At 39.6% G+C, this 18927-nt stretch overlaps 1 protein-coding gene across 3 annotated transcripts in view; it reads right to left on the reverse strand.

Annotated features, from left to right (window-relative positions):
* TMEM117 (transmembrane protein 117) overlaps window positions 1-18927 on the reverse strand; it is a 566206-nt gene that overhangs the window by 335604 nt on the left and 211675 nt on the right. Inside the window, exon 1 of one of the 3 annotated variants that reach the window (XM_032647239.1) lies at window positions 15600-15723. The exons of the other annotated variants lie outside the window; for them this stretch is intronic. The gene's annotated coding sequence lies outside the window, so the exon portion shown is untranslated. Of the gene's footprint in view, window positions 1-15599; window positions 15724-18927 lie in introns of those variants that run through there. 3 annotated transcript variants of the gene reach the window in all.

Raw genomic sequence — 18927 nt, forward strand, 5'->3', positions numbered from 1 at the left:
TAAATAATATTTTAAGAGTCTTTATCTAGGAAAGTTTTTCTCATATCCCTGTCTGTTTGAAAAGGTTTTAATAGTTTCTCAGATTAAGATTTATACAACTAACTCCCTCTCACAGTAACGGTGGCACTGGCTCCAAAACCTCACTGTTATATATGTGACTTATTAGATTATGCTGATGTGATTTTATTAATGGAATTGTGAGACACTGTGCTTCTAATTTACACAGCTTCCAGTAAAGAACCTGCTTGATAAGATTAGAGATTTATTTGTTTACTAACTCAATCAGAAGTTTTGCATTTTGGACTTACTCCAGCCTCAAAAGCAGTCACAAGGGAGTCATTAACTTTAAAAATAATTATAATCAATAATCATGGAAGCCTCAGACTTAGAACCTAGAGAGGTGTCAACAGAAGAAAGCCATTCTACAGCAGAAAGCTAAGATTTATATTCCAAGGCCATCTAACTATTGATTTTTACAAATCAATTTCTTTATGTATAATTGGATGATTACAGATCACAGAAGCTTCTGTCTCTCAGTGAGAATTATCATAGAGATTTGCACATATTTTTAATACTGCATGGCATAGAAGAACCATAAAAAATGAATTGGGAACAAGAAATGCTAGAACACCATGCATCTAATTAGGATTACATTTAGCTGGGTTAAATCAGGCACAAATATGGTTTGTGATTTCACAAATGTATTGTTTTCAAATTTATGGCCATTAATGCTTCAGGGGACATGACAATATGACTAAATTAAGCAAGTGCTTCAAAACTATATATTTACTGGGAACCTACTACATAACATGAAAATGCCAACACAATCAAACATGTTACAATTATGCATTCATAATATTAGCCCAAAAATAATTATGACATAAAGTCCAGTTTAACTATTAAAAACTACTTACCTTTTCATTATACAATAGCAGATCAAGATCGGAAACTAAGTAATTTAGAACAGGAGTTGGCAAACTTTTTCTGTAAAGGGCCAGATAGTAAATATTTTAGGTTTTGTACAGATTCTCCCTGATGCAGCACCTCTACTCCACTATTTCAGCATAAAAGCAGCCACACACAACAGACACTATATAACGGACAATGCATAAATGAATAAGCATGGCTGTAGTCCAATAACACTTTATTTATGGACGTTGAAATTTCATTCATATATACTTTGTGTGTCATGAAATATTATTTTTCTTTTTTTTCAGCCATTTAAAAATGTGAATACCATTTCAGTTATTCAAATTTTCTCCTATGATTCTGTAAATATCTTCTTTGTTTAGTTGGTTGATAAAGGTTTTGGTGTTAATATGAAGAGCATCTTTCTAGTTGGTTATTACTAGCAACAGCTAGTGCTTGAAGGGCAGTCAGGACTTGAAAAGATAGAGATGGGTTAAGAGCATTCCAGTGAGGGGGACAAACCTCAGTGGCACTCCACAGCCTGCACAGATTAGAAGACACATTAGCAATGGAAAAGAGTTTCATTTGTCTAGAGCCAAAGATATATAGAGAGAGCTATTGAAGAATAAGGATACAGCAAGCAGTAAAAGAACATAACACACTAGGGAGTTTAGGTTTCAGAGGTGGTATAGTATGCTGGTTGAAATCACAGATTCTGGAGTCAAACTGCCCATCTCCTGGCTCTGTCACTTACTAGCTGGGCAACTCTGGCTCTCTCTGTTTCAGTTTCCTCATTGATAAATGGAGATTATGATAATGCTAAACTCATAAGAGTATAGTGAAGATTAAGTAAGTTAAGACATGTAGCACCTGGTGTGGAATACATATTCAATAAATGTTAACTTAAAAAAAAAGAGAAAACCATTCATAGTTGATGGGTCATACCAAAACAGGTGGGATTTGGCCCATGAGCCATAGTTTACTGAACCTGGCTTAGATATAGAGTTATTCTCTTTCAGAAAAGTCTCTTTCTAAAAATTATCATCTTTATGCATGACATTCAAAATAATTTATTGTGTTTCTCATATGGCTTTAAAAGTTCTAAAATGGTATCTTGGATGGACAGCATTACCAAACCAGCATATACTTACAGAAGAACTCCTTTACTGCATTTAATTTGAATTCATTTTTAAAAGTACCTCTCTGAGGATGAATAATATTGTAGTGTCTCCCCTTGGTCTTATAAAATCTTATGTTGAGTTCATCAGATCTGCCTTATTCAAAATATATTGATATATCTTTAAACACTGGAATTGAAACATGTAAAAACAAAGATATTGTAAGTTTAGTCGAAAATGCCTTCCCTGTGGTTCATCCAATCACTCATACATTCTTGAGCTGCCCACAGAGTACATCCTCTGCCACAAATGACTGACCACAGATGAACCAGCTGTGTGTCATAAATGGTGTTGAAATGAAATATCCAGCTGAGGAGAGTCGCTTTTCCTACAATGTTAAAGAGCTCTTTGAGGGGGAGACCTTCAAGATGGCAGAAGAGTAGGACATGGGGATCACCTTCCTCCCCACAAGTACATCAGAAATACATCTACATGTGGAACAACTCCTACAGAACACCTACTGAACACTGGCAGAAGATATCAGACTTCTGAAAAGGCAAGAAACTCCCCACATACCTGGGTAGGGCAAAAGAAAAAAGAAAAAACAGAGTCAAAAGAATAGGGACGGGACCTGCACCTCTGGGAGGGAGCTGTGAAGGAGGAAAGTTTCCACACACTAGGAAGACCCTTCACTGGTGGAGACAGAGGGTGGCGGGGGGGAAGCTTTAGAGCCACGGAGTAGAGCGCAGCAACAGGGGTGCAGAGGGCAAAGGGGAGAGACTCTCGCACAGAGGATCGGTGCCGACCAGCAATCACCAGCCCGAGAGGCTTGTCTGGCTCACCTGCCGGGGAGGGAGGGGGCTGGGAGCTGAGGCTCGGGCTTCGGTCGGATAGCAGGGAGAGGACCGAGGTTGGCAGCGTGAACACCACCTGAAGAGGGCTAGAGTGCCACGGCTAGCCGGGAGGGAATCTGGGGAAAAGTCTGGACTGGCCTAAGAGTCAAGAGAGCATTGTCTCAGGGTGCATGAGATGAGGGGATTCAGAGCACTGCCTAAATGAGATCCAGAAGCGGGAGCAAGCGCGGCTATCAGCGCAGACCAAAGAGAAGGGCATGAGACGCTAAGGCTGCTGCTGCCGCCACCAAGAAGCCTGTGTGCGAGCACAGGTCACTATCCACACCTCCCCTCCGGGGAGCCTGTGCAGCCTGCCAGGGTCCCGGGATCCAGGGACAACTTCCCCGGGAGAACGCATGGCGTGCCTCAGGCTGGTGCAATGTCACGCTGGCCTCTGCCGCCGCAGGCTCGCCCCGCATTCCGTACCCCTCCCTTCCCCCGGCCTGAGTGAGCCAGAGCCCCCGAATCAGCTGCTCCTTTAACCCTGTCCTGTCTGAGGAAAGAACAGACGCCCTCAGGCGACCTACACGCAGAGGCAGGGCCAAATCCAAAGCTGAACCCCGGGAGCTGAACAAAGAAGACAAAGGGAAATTTCTCCCAGCAGCCTCAGGAGCAGGAGATAAGATGTCCACAATCAACTTGATGTACCTGCATCTGTAGAATACCTGAATAGACAGCAAATCATCCCGAAATTGAGGGGGTGGACTTTGGGAGCAACTTTAGATTAGGGTTTGCTTCCTGCATCTAATTTGTTTCTGGTTTTATGTTATTTTAGTTTAATATTTAGAGTGCATTATCACTGGTAGATTTGTTTACTGATTTGGTTGCTCTCTTCCTTTTTTTTAATATATACATAAATATATATATATTTTCATTTTTCTCTTTTCGTGAGTGTGTATGCATCTTTCTGTGATTTTGTCTGTATAGCTTGGCTTTTACCATTTCTCCTAGGGTTCTTTCCATTCTGTTCTTTAATTTAGATTTTTTTTTTTGGTTTTGGTGCTCTCTTTTTTCTCTCTTTTTTCTTTGTTTATTACTTTTTAATTTTTCAATTTCTAATAATTTTTAAATTTAATAACTTTATTTCATTTTATTTTATTTATTAATTCTCCCTTTTCTTCTGAGCCGTGTGGCTGAGAGGGTCTTGGTGCTTCAGCCAGGTGTCAGGCCTATGCCTCTGAGGTGGGAGAGCCGAGTTCAGGACATTGGTTCACAAGAGACCTCCCGGCTGCACATAATATCGAACAGCAAAAGCTCTCCCAGAGACCTCCATCTCAACTCTTAGACACAGCTCCACTCAACAACCAGCAAGCTACAGTGCAGGATACCCTATGCCAAACAACTAGCAAGACAGGAACACAACTCCACCCATTAGCAGAGAGCCTGCCTAAAATCATAAAAAGGTCACAGACACCCCAAAACACACCACCAGATGCGGTCCTGCCCACCAGAAAGACAAGATCCAGCCTCATCCACCAGAACACAGGCACTAGTCCCCTCCACCAGGAAGCCTACACAACCCACTGAACCAAACTTAGCCACTCAGGGCAGACACCAAAAACAATGGGAACTATGAACATGCAGCCTGTGAAAAGGAGACCCCAAACACAGTAAGTTAAGCAAATTGAGAAGACAGAGAAACACACAGCAGATAAAGGAGCAAGGTAAAAACACACCAAACCAAACAAATCGAGAGGAAATAGGCAGTCTACCTGAAAAAGAATTCAGAGTAATGATAGTAAAGATGATCCAAAATCTTGGAAACAGAATGGAGAAAACACAAGAAATGTTTAACAAGGATGTAGAAGAACTAAAGAGCAAACAAACAATGATGAACAACACAATAAATGAAATTAAAAATTCTCTAGAAGGAATCAATAGCAGAATAACTGAGGCAGAAGAATGGATAAGTGACCTGGAAGATGAAATAGTGGAAATAACTACCACAGAGCAGAATAAAGAAAAAAGGATGAAAAGAATTGAGGACAGTCTCAGAGACCTCTGGGTAAGAGAATTCAGCACTACCAATCCAGCTTTACAACAAATGCTAAAGGCAATTCTCTGGGCAGGAAACACAAGAGAAGGAAAATATCTACAATAACAAACCCAAAACAATTAAGAAAATTGTATTAAGAACATACATATTGATAATTACCTTAAAATTAAATGGAATAAATGCTCCAGCCAGAAGACATAGACTGACTGAATGGATACAAAAATAACACCTGTATATATGCTGTCTACAAGAGACCCACTTCAGACCTAGGGACACATACAGACTGGAAGTGAGGGGTTGGAAAAGATATTCCATGCAAATGGAAATCAAAAGAAAGCTGGAGTAGCAATTCTCATATCAGACAAAATAGACTTTAAAGTAAAGACTATTACAAGAGACAAAGAAGGACACTACATAATGATCAAGGGATCAATCCAAGAAGTTATAACAAATTTAAATATTTATGCACCCAACAAAGGAGCACCTCAATACATAAAGTAAATGCTAACAGGCATAAAAGGGGAAATCAACAGTAACACAATAATAGTAGGGGACTTTAAGACTCCACTTTCACTAATGGACAGATCAACCAAAATGAAAATAAATAAAGAAACACAGCTTTAAATGATACATTAAACAAGATGAACTTAATTGATATTTATAGGACATTCCATCCAAAAACAACAGAATACACTTTCTTCTCAAGTGCTCGTGGAACATTCTCCAGGATAGATCATATTGTGGGTCACAAATCAAGCCTTGGTAAATCTAAGAAAATTGAAATCATATCAAGTATCTTTTCCAACCACAATACTATGAGACTAGATATCAATACAGGAAAAAAATTGTAAAATACAAACACATGGAGGCTAAACAATACACTACTTAATAACACAGAGGTCACTGCAGAAATCAAAGAGGAAATCAAAAAATACCTAGAAACAAATGACAATCAAAACATGATAACCCAAAACCTATGGGATGCAGCAAAAGCAGTTCTAAGAGGGAAGTTTATAGCAATACAATCCTACCTCAAGAAACAAGAAACATCTCAAATAAAGAACCTAACTGTACACCTAAAGCAACTAGAGAAAGAAGAAGAAAAACCTCCCAAATTTAGCAGAAGGAAAGAAATCAGAAAGATCAGATCAGAAATAAATGAAAAAGAAAGGAAGGACACAATAGCAAAGATCAATAAAACTAAAAGCTGGTTCTTTGAGAAGAGAAACAAAATTGATAAACCATTAGCCAGACTCATCAGAAAAAAAGGGAGAAGACTGAAATCAGTAGAATTAGAAATGAAGAAGGACAAGTAACAACTGACACTGCAGAAATACAAAGGATCATGAAAGATTACTACAAGAAACAATATGCCAATAAAATGGAAAACCTGGAAGAAATGGACAAATTCTTAGAAAAGCACCACCTTCCGAGACTGAACCAGGAAGAAATAGAAAATGTACACACCAATCAGAAGCACAGAAATTGAGACTGTGATTAAAAACTTTCCAACAAACAATTGCGCAGGACCAGATGGCTTCACAGGCAAATTCGATCAAACATTTAGAGCAGAGCTAGCACCTATGTTTCTCAAACTCTTTCACAATATAGCAGAGGGAGGAACACTCCCAAACTCATTCTACAAGGCCACCAACACCCTGATACCAAAACCAGAAAAAGATGTCACAAAGAAAGAAAACCACAGGCTAATATCACTGATGAATATAGATGAAAAAAACCTCAACAAAATACTAGCAAACAGAACCCAACAGCACATTAAAAGGATCATACTCCATGATCAAGTGGGATTTATCCCAGGAATGCAAGGATTCTTCCATATGCACAAATGAATCGATGTGACAAACCATATCAACAAAATGAAGGAGAAAACCATATGATCATCTCAATAGATGCAGAAAAAGGTTCTAACAAAATTCAACACCCATTTATGATAAAAACTCTCCAGAAAGTAGGCATAGAGGGAACCTACCTCAACATAATAAAGGCCATATATGACAAACCCACAGCCAACATTGTTCTCAATATTGAAAAACTGAAACCATTTCCTCTAAGATCAGGAGCAAGACAAGGTTGTCCACTCTCACCACTCTTATTCAACATAGTTTTGGAAGTTTTAGCCACAGCAATAAGAGAAGAAAAAAAAAATAAAAGGAATCCAAATCAGAAAAGAAGACGTAAAGCTGTCACTGTTTGCAGATGACGTGATACTATACAGAAAGAATCCTAAAGATGCTACCAGAAAACTACTAGAGCTAATCAATGAATTTGGTAAAGCAGCAGGATACAAAATTAATGCACAGAAGTCTCTTGTATTCCTATATACTAATGATGAAGGATCTGAAAGAGAAATTAAGGAAACACTCCCATTTACCATTGAAACAAGAAGAATCAAATACCTAGGAATAAACCTCCCTAAGGAGACAAAAGACCTGAATGCAGAAAGCTATAAGACACTGAGGAAAAAAACTAAAGATGATACAAACAGAGGGAGAGATATACCATGTTCTTGGATTGGAAGAATCAACATTGTGAAAATGACTATACCACCCAAAGCAATCTACAGATTCAATGCAATCCCTATCAAACTACTACTGGCATTTTTCACAGAACTAGAACAAAAAACTTCACAATCTGTATGGAAACATAAAAGACCCCGAATAGCCACAGCAATCTTGAGAAAGAAAAACGGAGCTGGAGGAATCAAGCTTAGACTTCAGACTATACTACAAAGCTACAGTAATCAAGACAGTATGGTACTGGCGCAAAAACAGAAAGTTAGATCAATGGAACAGGATAGAAAGCCCAGAGATAAACCCAGGCACCTAGGGTCACCTTATTTTTGATAAAGGAGGCAAGAATATACAATGGAGAAAAGACAGCCTCTTCAATAAGTGGTGCTTGGAAAACTGGACAGCTACATGTAAAAGAATGAAATTAGAACATTTCCTAACACCATACACAAAAATAAACTCAAAATGGATTAAAGGGCTTCCCTGGTGGTGCTGTGGTTGAGAGTCCACCTGCCGATGCCAGGGACACAGGTTCGTGCCCTGGTCCGGGAGGACCCCACATGCCGCGGAGCGGCTGGGCCCGTAAGCCATGGCCGCTGAGCCTGCGTGTCCGGAGCCTGTTCTCCGCAACGGGAGAGGCCACGACAGTGAGAGGTCTGCATACCACAAAAAAAAAAAAAAAAAAAAAAATGGATTAAAGACCTAAATGCAAGGCCAGACTCTATAAAAACTCTTGGAGGAATACATAGGCAGAACACTCTATGACATAAATCACAGCAAGATCCTTTTTGACCCACCTCCTAGAGAAATGGAAATAAAAACAAAAATAATCAATGGGACCTAATGAAACTTCAAAGCTTTTTTACACCAAAGGAAAACATAAAAAGACAAAAAGAAAACCCTCAGAATGGGAATTTGCAAACGAAGCAACTGACAAAGGATTAATCTCCAAAATTTACAAGTATCTCATGCAGCTCAATATTAAAAAAACAAACAACCCAATCCAGAAATGGGCAGAAGTCCTAAATAGACAATTCTCCAAAGAAGATATACAGATTGCCAGCAAACACATGAAAGGATGCTCAACATCACTAATCATTAGAGAAATGCAAATCAAAACTACAATGAGGTATCACCTCACACCAGTCAGAATGGCCATCATCAAAATACCTACATACAATAAATGCTGGAGAGGGTGTGGAGAAAAGGGAACCCTCTTTCAGTGTTGGTGGGAATGTTAATTGATACAGCCACTATGGAGAACAGTATGGAGGTTCCTTAAAAAACTACAAATAGAACTACCATACGACCCAGCAATCCCACTACTGGCATATACCCTGAGAAAACCATAATTCAAAAAGAGTCATGTACCAAAATGTTCATTGCAGCTCCATTTACAATAGCCAGGACATGGAAGCAACCTCAGTGTCCATCAACAGATGAATGGATAAAGAAGATGTGGCACATATATACAATGGAATATTACTCAGCCATAAAAAGAAATGAAATTGAGTTATTTGTAGTGAGGTGGATGGACCCAGAGTCTGTCATACAGAGTAAAGTAAGTCAGAAAGAGAAAAACAAATACTGTATGCTAACACATATATATGCTATCAAAAAGAAAAAAAAATGATTCTGAAGAACCTAGGGCCATGACAGGAATAAAGATGCAGTCGTAGAGAATAGACTTGTGGACACAGGGAGTGGGGAGGGTAAGCTGGGACGAAGTGAGAGAGTGGCATGGACATATATACACTACCAAATGTAAAATAGATAGCTAGTGGGAAGCAGCCGCATAGCACAGGGAGATCAGCTCGGTGCTTTGTGACCACCTAGAGGCGTGGGATAGCGAGGGTGGGAAGGAGATGCAAGAGGGAAGGGATATGGTGATATATGTATACATATAGCTGATTCACTTTGTTATACAGCAGAAACTAACACACCATTTTAAAGCAATTATACTCCAATAAAGATGTTAGAAAAAATGAAATAAAATAAAAATGAAATAGTCCTGTTTGTTTAGTTTGAAATACTCTGTCAAAATCATGAAGCAGTAACATTTTGCCTCTTTTTCAAGGTACGACTGCAAGTGAGATTATCTTAATGTTTCTAAGTTGTTCTTAGAAAGTAACCCTTAATTTAAAAAAAAAAATGCTTAGAACATAATTTGGTAATTTAGCAGATGGTATTTCAAGATGAGAGCAAAATCCTACAGGAGTCATTCCCTTTGAATCAACATAAAGGTGCAGTGAATTAACCAAGCTCAGGGCTCAAGTGTGATATTGTATTTGGTCACTTAAAGGGCTAGAAAGTGTATAGTTCAAGCCATTGTTTACGTTTCTAAGTAATAAATTTAGCTCGGATCATTCCAAAGTAAGCCCCCCAAAAAGTCTTTTGGTAAATATTCTCACATAGGCTATAAACAAAAATGGTTCATACATTAAATGAAAACAAATCTTTCTAAGTTTTGCAAAAATTCAGAGCAGAGTTCTTGACCTGTTTGCAGCAAGTTGTACCTGTGGAAATGCCAGCTTCAGAGTAGCCTAGTAAAGAAACAGGTTAGGAGGAAGATATAAGTGTGACTCATTTGAGCAACTGCTCTAATGAACACTTTCCACTGCCTTCAGCAGGTTAAGAATACTAAAACTTCATTCCTGCTGAGCATGCCTGGATATCTTCTATTTAACTCCCTGGGAACTGGTTGTAACGTCTCCTGGTGAGTATAAGACAGTGCTACCTTCTGTAGTTGCCAGCTGGTAGAAGCATAAACACCTGGGCAAGGTGCTTGTTAAATGGCATATTTCTTCTCCATGGCAGGCACTGCAGACTGAGAAATCTGCTTCTTAGTACGGAGTTTTTTAAAATACATTGTACAAAGTGTCAAACCAATAGTTTAATTTAAGTCCCATCTTTACTTTGGTTCCTAGAAGTGGGTGGTGGATTTTATTTTTGTTGTCATTGTCTCATCCGTTGGGCTAACCATTTTACAACTTGCTACAGTGAATCCAGGGTCAGCTCTTTATCCATCACTGATCTCAATAACAAAGTCCAACTGCTAAGAAGACAACGCTTTTTAACCATGCATTACCAAAAATCAACATTTTTGTGGACACGGATTACTCAAATACATTGAGTATTGGCTAATTGGGAATATGTGCTGATTTGCTCTCCATATTTAATTCTACTGTATAAATGTAGGCTCATGAACAGAATCCTTCACTTGCATACTAAATGGCCTTCAACTTCACGAGCCATGAGGTGTGAGCAAGAAATAAAAACCTTCCTAAACACCACAGGAATAAGCCATTATTATTTTTTATAAAGAAGGGATGAATTAGTAACATTTTTATTGAGTTGTTTCTTTCCCTTGCTTTTTGTGTTCAGATTATGATTTGCTAGAAAGTTATATTGCCTAATATATAATTGAAATACAATTATTCCCAACATTAATTAATAGTAATAAAGGAGGCTCATTTGTCAAGGTAACCTATATGTCACAGAGCACACTAACTCAGAATACAACACAGGTCTTAATTTTATCAACAACCCACCTTTCTCCGATGCCACTCCCTCACTAGCTTTTTTTTTTTTGCGGTACGCGGGCCTCTCACTGTTGCGGCCTCTCCCGTTGCGGAGCACAGGCTCCGGATGCGCAGGCTCAGCGGCCATGGCTCACGGGCCCAGCCGCTCCGCAGCATGTGGGATCTTCCCGGACCGGGGCACGAACCCGTGTCCCCTGCATCGGCAGGCGGACTCTCAACCACTGCGCCACCAGGGAAGCCCCGTCACTAGCTTTTAAAGTACCTCCAGCCCTTTACAAAATCCATTCCAATTATTTCTCAGAGTGTTCAGAAAATTTCTCACCTGTGTTTTTAATACAGTGCCTAAGGAACCACCTGACGTCTGCCATTCTCCCCCTCTTCCTCCCATGATGATGTCAGTTCATTTTTGTGGTGGTGGTAGTTGTTGTGGGTGTATCTGCTGCTTGGCTCTCTGAGGCCCTTTAAAACCTCAGAGTGAACTTTACCAGCACTGCCGGCACTGCCACTGGCACTCGGCCAATGCCAGTCCACCAAGCTATGGTGCCAATGCCATGATGCCAGCACCAACATGGTGGGACCACAGCCCAGTTTTGCTGAAATAAAGAGAAACTTCCCTAATCTTCATGTCGTACTATGTGATGGTGTTTCCATACACGTTTGCCTTGTGCTTCTAACGTCTCCTAGATATCCTCATTTAAAAGAGCACTTTTATTTGCCCACTTCCCACCCATGGCACATGCCCACAGCTAGCTAAACCAACAGACACGGAGAGGAGTGAATACCACACATGGCCACGTTCAACGTTCCTCTTTTAATGAATTAAACAGTTTGGGTTAAGCTCATTGCCTGACTCTACCTTCCTGCTGGCATATCCTTTCCTAGGAGGATCCTATGTACCCTAAGATGAAGAAAAATGTCACTATCCCTGTTTTATAAATGAATAAAACAAATTAGAAACAAGACCTGTTACATAATTTGAGGCCTAGTGCAAAATGAAGATGTAAGGCTTCTTGTTCAAAAACTACTACAAATTTCAAGATAGGGAGAGCAGAGCATTAAACCAAGGGCAGAGTCCTCCTGAGCGCCAGGCCCTGTGTAACTGCCTAGACCACACATCCTTGAAGCCAACTCTGCACAGAGAAGCGAAGTAACTTGCCCAAAGCCACACAGCTACTGCATGCCTGAATAGGGATTTGAAAACAGAGGTCTGACTATAGCCAGCACTATGTTCCCAGATTCAAGGTCACCAGCTCCCCTATTCCTAACGCAACATCACCATCATTCTTCAGATGTGCTCAGTCTTGACCAAAACCTAATGGAAGAGCATAGCTCAGGTTCAAGATGGGAATCACAAAGTAACCCTAGTCTAGTTTCTTACAGAGACAAGGTTACCGGTGAGCCACTTTAAGAAATCAGCATTACATATACATATATCCCCTCCCTCTTGGACCTCCCTCCTACCCACCCCCAATCCCACCCATCTAGGTCATCATAGAGCACCGAGCTGAGCTCCCTGTGCTGTACCACAGGCTCCCACTAGCTATCTATTTTACACATGGTAGTGTATTTATGTCAAACCTAATCTCCCAATTTATCCGACCCTCCCTTCCCCCGACTGTGTCCACACATCAGTTCTCTACGTCTGTGTCTCTATTCCTGCCCTGCAAATAGGTTCATCTGTACCATATTTCTAGATTCCACATATATGCATTAATATACGATATTTTTCTCTTTCTGACTTACTTCACTCTGTATGATAGACTCTAGGTATACATATAGCTGATTCACTTCGTTGTACAGCAGAAACTAACACACACTGTAAAGCAATTATACTCCAATAAAAAAAAAAGAAAGAAAAAGAAAAAGGTCTAGCACATTAAAAAAAAGAAATCAGCATTTATCACCATGGAAAAAGCACAAGGCAAGGGTAAATTGAAAACACTCAATTTCTGAGAAAATTGAATGGACCTTTGGAGTAAAGAAGAAATGGACTAGGGCTTCCCTGGTGGCGCAGTGGTTGGGAGTCCGCCTGCCGATGCAGGGGACATGGGTTCGTGCCCCAGTCCGGGAAGTTCCCACATGCCACGGAGCGGCTGGGCCCGTGAGCCATGGCCGCTGAGCCTGCGCATCCGGAACCTGTGCTCCACAACGGGAGAGGCCGCAACAGTGAGAGGCCCGCGTACCACAAAAAAAAAAGAAGAAGAAGAAGAAGAAATGGACTAAGAAAAAATAATGCATGAGTATACATGGATAATAGCTTGCATCCCTTTCCGTTTTTTGTTCTAAATTAACTCAGAGTAAGGGATGCTCCCATGTTCTGAAGGATTCCAGGAAGAGAGACTTCAACCTTCATGGAGAGGTTCAGTTTACCTCTTCCTCTGAAATTCTCTTGCTGTTTCTGAGACACTGTGAATTATTTTAAGAATCACAATTTTTACTTAAATGCAGTTATTATATATCTTTCTGCTTTAATACCAGACTGTCAACGTACATTCTTATAAAATCCCAAGTCAGACGGATCTGGAATTAAAGCCCCATTTATATCTACTACTTACTAGCAATGAAGCCTTGAGGAATTTACATCTCTCTGAGCTTTATATCCATGACTGAGTGAGATAATGCCTAACAAATAAGCATTCAATAACTATTTATTTTCATTTCTTTCTTTTCTGTTAAACACTTGACTTTTCTCATAGCATTTGCATGGCTGAGGCTTTGTAAGCTTGTTTTTATAGGATCTATGAATTTATTTCTGATCTTAACTAAGAAATGACTAATGACGTGTATTTAATAAATAAAAACTATCATTATGCTGCCCATATATTCCAATTTACCCAACCCACGTTGATACTCATCTCAGCTTAGTTATTAATAAAAATTCCCTTTTTATTCTCAAAAGTGTCCCCTTTTGGATGACAGATTTTATGATCACCCCGGCTATAATGCAACTGGTATAACTTCAAAAGTTACCAATCCTCCCAACCCACATATGTTGCTTTTAACAAAAATCGTTTTTGTTTATGACTTTGAATGCAAAATCAGTCAGAAAATAGAGAAATCACATTCATTCCTCAACACATGTTTAATTAGCACTTGCTTCCTATAACCCCTGTTAGGCATGAGAAGGCAATAAAAATGAAAAACAAAAGCTCTATCATCATTAGTTTTTTTCTTGTCTTGCATTTTTTTTTCTTGCCTTTCCAAAATGGCTCATGGACCAGAAACTATATTAAGAACCATGTTCCTACATTCAAATAATCACACATCCTTTCATTTTCCCTTACAGAAATAATTGTTCTTTTTCTTCTATCGCTTACATTTTCGATATTTCTCGATTTGTGTAGCTCAAAATAGAGAATTGCACACTGAAGGTCGATTTGCAAATAGAGTCAGGGGGCGGCGTCAAGGGTGGTGTCAGGCTGTGTCTATACTACATGGTCATGGTCAGGAGTGGCTCCCCGGGAGGCCCCTTCCAACAACTCTCCTTGCTTCCATCTCCAACAGCTCTTGGTGCTGCTCTGACGGATCTGGTGCTCATCGCACTGCCTTGCTTTTCATCTTTAAATATAAAGACATTTCTGTGTCCCCACCTATACTGTAAGCTCCTTGGGGGCATCTGAAAAACCTCAACAATAACAGTAACTGAAATTTATTAAGTATTAAATATGTGCCAAATGCTTTAGTTATTTACTCTTCAGAAAGAGCCTCTATAGTATACTTTATAGATTTTTAAAAAATGAGACTCAAAGGACAGAAGTAACTCTTGCCTGGGTTCACCCCACTAACAGGAATCAAAAGCCAGATGTGACCCAGAATCAGTTTGACTCTTAAGTCTATGCTGTTAGCACTGTTCTTCTTTACATGACCTCAAAATACACAGGGTTTTCTGGGCAACAGGCATAGTAATAAATGCTCAAGAGTAATTTATTTATTCATATGTTTAAATAAGCTTATAATACAGAACAGGTAAGCAAATTTTAAAGGTTTCCAACAGGAAACCAAAGACAATGTGGTTTTCTAAATCAGTTCTTTTAACCATAAATTATTTCTCAGCCTAGCACCTGGCACATACCTGACAAACAATAGACACTCAATAAACATTTGTTGAATGAAGGAACAAACTTATATTCAAGACTACAGCTGTGGGACTTTTGTTCTGTTTTATTCTTTGTGTTGCCAGGCTGAGTTCTCTATTTAAAATAAAGCCCCTGCTCAGCCTGAGCCCAGCGTCAGGTCTGAGTGACATCCAGGGGAACTGAACTCTTGGCCTCAAGGCAGATGTGGTGAATTTGGCCAGAGAGGTGAGAACCTATCACAAAAGTAACTCAGAGCCCAGGAACCTAATTCTTGTCAGAAAAAGGCAAGAGACAAAAGATACCTTCTCTACTAAGGATTCAGAAAGAAAGAAGCAATGGGGATGTGAAGTCTGTTAGTGACAGGAGCAGTATTTTTAGCTTCCTCTGAGACTCTCTTCTAGTGTGTCTGGCTGTGTGAGGGAAATAAAAAAAAATTATAGAATCAAAATAAGGGGGAAAAATAATACACATGATGTACATTTCCCTCTCTCTCTCTACATATATATATATATTTTAAAATTTCTGTAATCTTACCTAGAAAGGGGTTTCTCGGCTTCTTCTATACCTTCTCTAAGTTTTCAAAGTCTTGGAATAAATGGGAAAAGTCTCTATTGGAGAAAATCTGTTTATCTTCATTCGTGAGCAGTGCATCAATCTGTTTTCTCCCAACTCCTGGATGTGAAGCCGGAAGGCTCCTGAATTCTTGGTGCAGTTCTGACTACTGAGTTTCAATTTTGAGCAATATTTCTCTAAATGTCTTTTGCAGAGAACCTGCATTAAAGTCATCTGGATACTTACCAGGTGCAGATTCCCAGACTCTGCCTCACCCCTACTTAACCAGAACCTCTGGGTTGGAGCCCAGGAATGTACATTTTAAAAGGAACTCCTTCAACGATTTTCAAGCACATAGATATTTGAGAACCAACCACACTGATCTTGAACCAGGCCATAACAAATCCCATTTATAGTATACCTCTGGTATTACCTGTTTCTGAATTCAATCCCTGAGACTTCCTAGAATTTTATCACCTTTCCTAATTTTTCCCTAGAGTTCTTTTGTATGTGTGTGTTTCTTTTTCGCTAGAGTGTTTAGGACGCAGAAAACTGTTAGTATTTAACTAAGTAAAACATACTTGGATCTAAAACCTGGTTTTCGACTGCTTATTGGTTGTAACTTTAAGTAATTTAATTAGATTTCAGTTTCTTTACCTGTAAAACAGAAGTAGTAATAAAAATAGTAACACTTCGTGCTTTTTTGAAAGGATTAAATGCAGTTTGCATTCTCAGTATCATATATAAGTTAAAATTTCCATTCCTTATAATTTTTTACATTTTTATTCCTAAACTTAGGGCCTTTCTGTGTTTTTTCATAGCCAAGTCGGAGCCTTAGGGCATTAAGTATTTTGGTCCCAAGGTCGCTTGGATAAAACAACATCAGTCTTGCGAAAGGGAAGGGTGAATGCACACCTGGGCAGAAGATGTATCTAAAGCTGAAGAGCTACACCAGCCCCTCTTAGCCGCATCCACTCTGAGACAGGAGGAAAAATCTCGTCTGACACAGAGCGCAGCTGCTCTGCTTCTCAGAGCCACTTGGAAACCCAGCTTCAGGCACATCTTATAGAAATAGTAAACCACAGATTTAGTCAAGAGACAAAGGGCAATTGTTACCTTTATAAAATAATTATACAATTCATAATATTAATTAAAAGATACTTCCTTTACAGAGAGAGCTCTTCTGGTGCATTTTAAATGTTTCTGCCAGAAAAACATTCAATCCATGAATTTTCAGCAACTCTTCCACGGGTCACAGGCCAGATGGATGACTCTGCCTCTTTCCTCCCCAGAATAATGCTTTTCTTTACTCCTTGGCTTTCTGTGTTGCCTCAAGGAGCTCAGACCTCCTTGGTTCCAGGTAACCAGAAAACAAGCCACAAAGTGATTGTAGTCACCAAGCCTTCCGAGAGAGCAGGAGCCTTCTAGTAGCCTCTCATTTACTGGAGGAGGCTGGATGCATATGGTAATGCATCAGCTAGGGAGAGAAGGCAGGCTTTTCATATGATTCTAAAGTTAGGTGCCAGGAAATAATGAATGAGAGTCAGTGACATCTTTTCTTGTCCCTGACCTGTCACTAAACTACCAGTGAGGCAGGCACTTCTGGGTCTTGACTTTCTAATCTTTCCAATGGAGCTTAACACCCCTTCCTTGCCTTCCCCCAAAGGATTACTGTAGGACCCAAATGAGAAAATGTACATCAAAGAGCCTGGCAAATTGATAAAGCAGCACAGATAAAATGGTCCGCGATTGTCAGACACTGTAGGTTAACTGACCTAGCACCCATCCGCAACTCCTTTTCCTGCCTCTCTGTAGAGGCCAAGAAAACAAATATTATAATTTTTCATCCTCTCTTACAGAAAGAATAGCCTGTTACACAAAGGTGAAGATTTCCAGGTAGAGGTGGCTAGTGTTGCCTTTCCTTCCTCCTTGTTTCCCTGAACAAAGATGTGATGACTTTGTTCTATGCTATGCTATACAGCCACACTATAACCAGGAGGCAACGAGCACAAGAGGAAAGCCAGTAGGTGGGGGATGGTAGAAAAGAAAGATAAAAAGCCTGAGTCTATGATGGCAAAATGGAAATGTTGGACCAATTCCAGAAATCTCCTGTATTAAAAGCAAATATAAGAAAATGAATCCCCTATTCATTTAAACTACTATTAGATACGCTGTGTCTTGCAGCCATATGTGTTCCTAACCGAGACAATGACAGAAGCCAGAATAATCCTTTTTAAAACTTAAGTTGGGTCATGTCGCTCCTTTGCTTCTAAACGCCCCCAATGACTCCCTACCTCACTTAGTATAGGCACTCTTCCCAAGGCCCAAAAAGGCCCTACACACTCTGCCTCTTGTGAACGCCTGGACCTCATCACCTGCTATCTTCCCCTGACTAGGTCTACTCCTTGGTCTTGACTCAACACACCAGGTACGCTCCTACCTCAAGCCTTTTTTATTTTCTTTACTGTTTTCTCAGCCTGGAATGTTCCTCCCATTGATATCTGCCAGGCTCACTCCCTTTCTTTTGCCAGGTCTTTGCCAAAATGTTATGTTTCAGTGAGGCCTTTCTGCTATCCAATATCAAATTGCAAAAAGTCCCCCTGCCTAGCCCTGTTTTATTTATCCACATAACTTTTTAAATTAATACAGATCCCTATATTTCCTGAAAACTATAGGTTTCATTCAAAAACCTGAGGGCTTATGCTTTTCTGAGCTGTAAAAAGATTAACACCATTTTTAAAAATTATTATTTATGCCATGGCAACATCCAAAACAAAGATTTGAGGCACTTTATAACAAGCCACACACATAGTAAACCATTACATAAATAAACATAATTAAAAGTCGTAAGGAGTAGAGATTTAAATGGCGATTCCCCATTCTACTTATTCTAAACTCTTTGGGTGGGCTCAAATTCCTCTGTAAGAATCAAGAAAAATAATTAATTGTGACAACCAGCTCTTGTCACTGCTAGATACCCATGCCAATTTACAAAATTGCCTACACCAAATAAATACAGTCCATATTTTTCAAGGCTTGGGGTTTCCTCCATTTAAGCAATGGCTTCAAATCAGAACAGGTGACACAGGTAACTCAAAACAGTTAGCTTGTTTAGTCTGACTCACCAAGTCAGCAGGAAGATAAACAACTCTACAAACAATTCCAGAGAATGCTTAGAACACCACCTTTTGCTTCTAAAGCTAAGGCCCATAGTCATAATCTCATTTACTTATCCCTCAAACCCTTACCAGATGCCTCACCTGATCATTCTTAAAGATCCTAATTGGATCTCAAAACTAATTTACTGTTT

The sequence above is a fragment of the Phocoena sinus genome, chromosome 10 (genome assembly GCF_008692025.1).
Source record: "Phocoena sinus isolate mPhoSin1 chromosome 10, mPhoSin1.pri, whole genome shotgun sequence".
Taxonomy (NCBI): Eukaryota; Metazoa; Chordata; class Mammalia; order Artiodactyla; family Phocoenidae; genus Phocoena; species Phocoena sinus.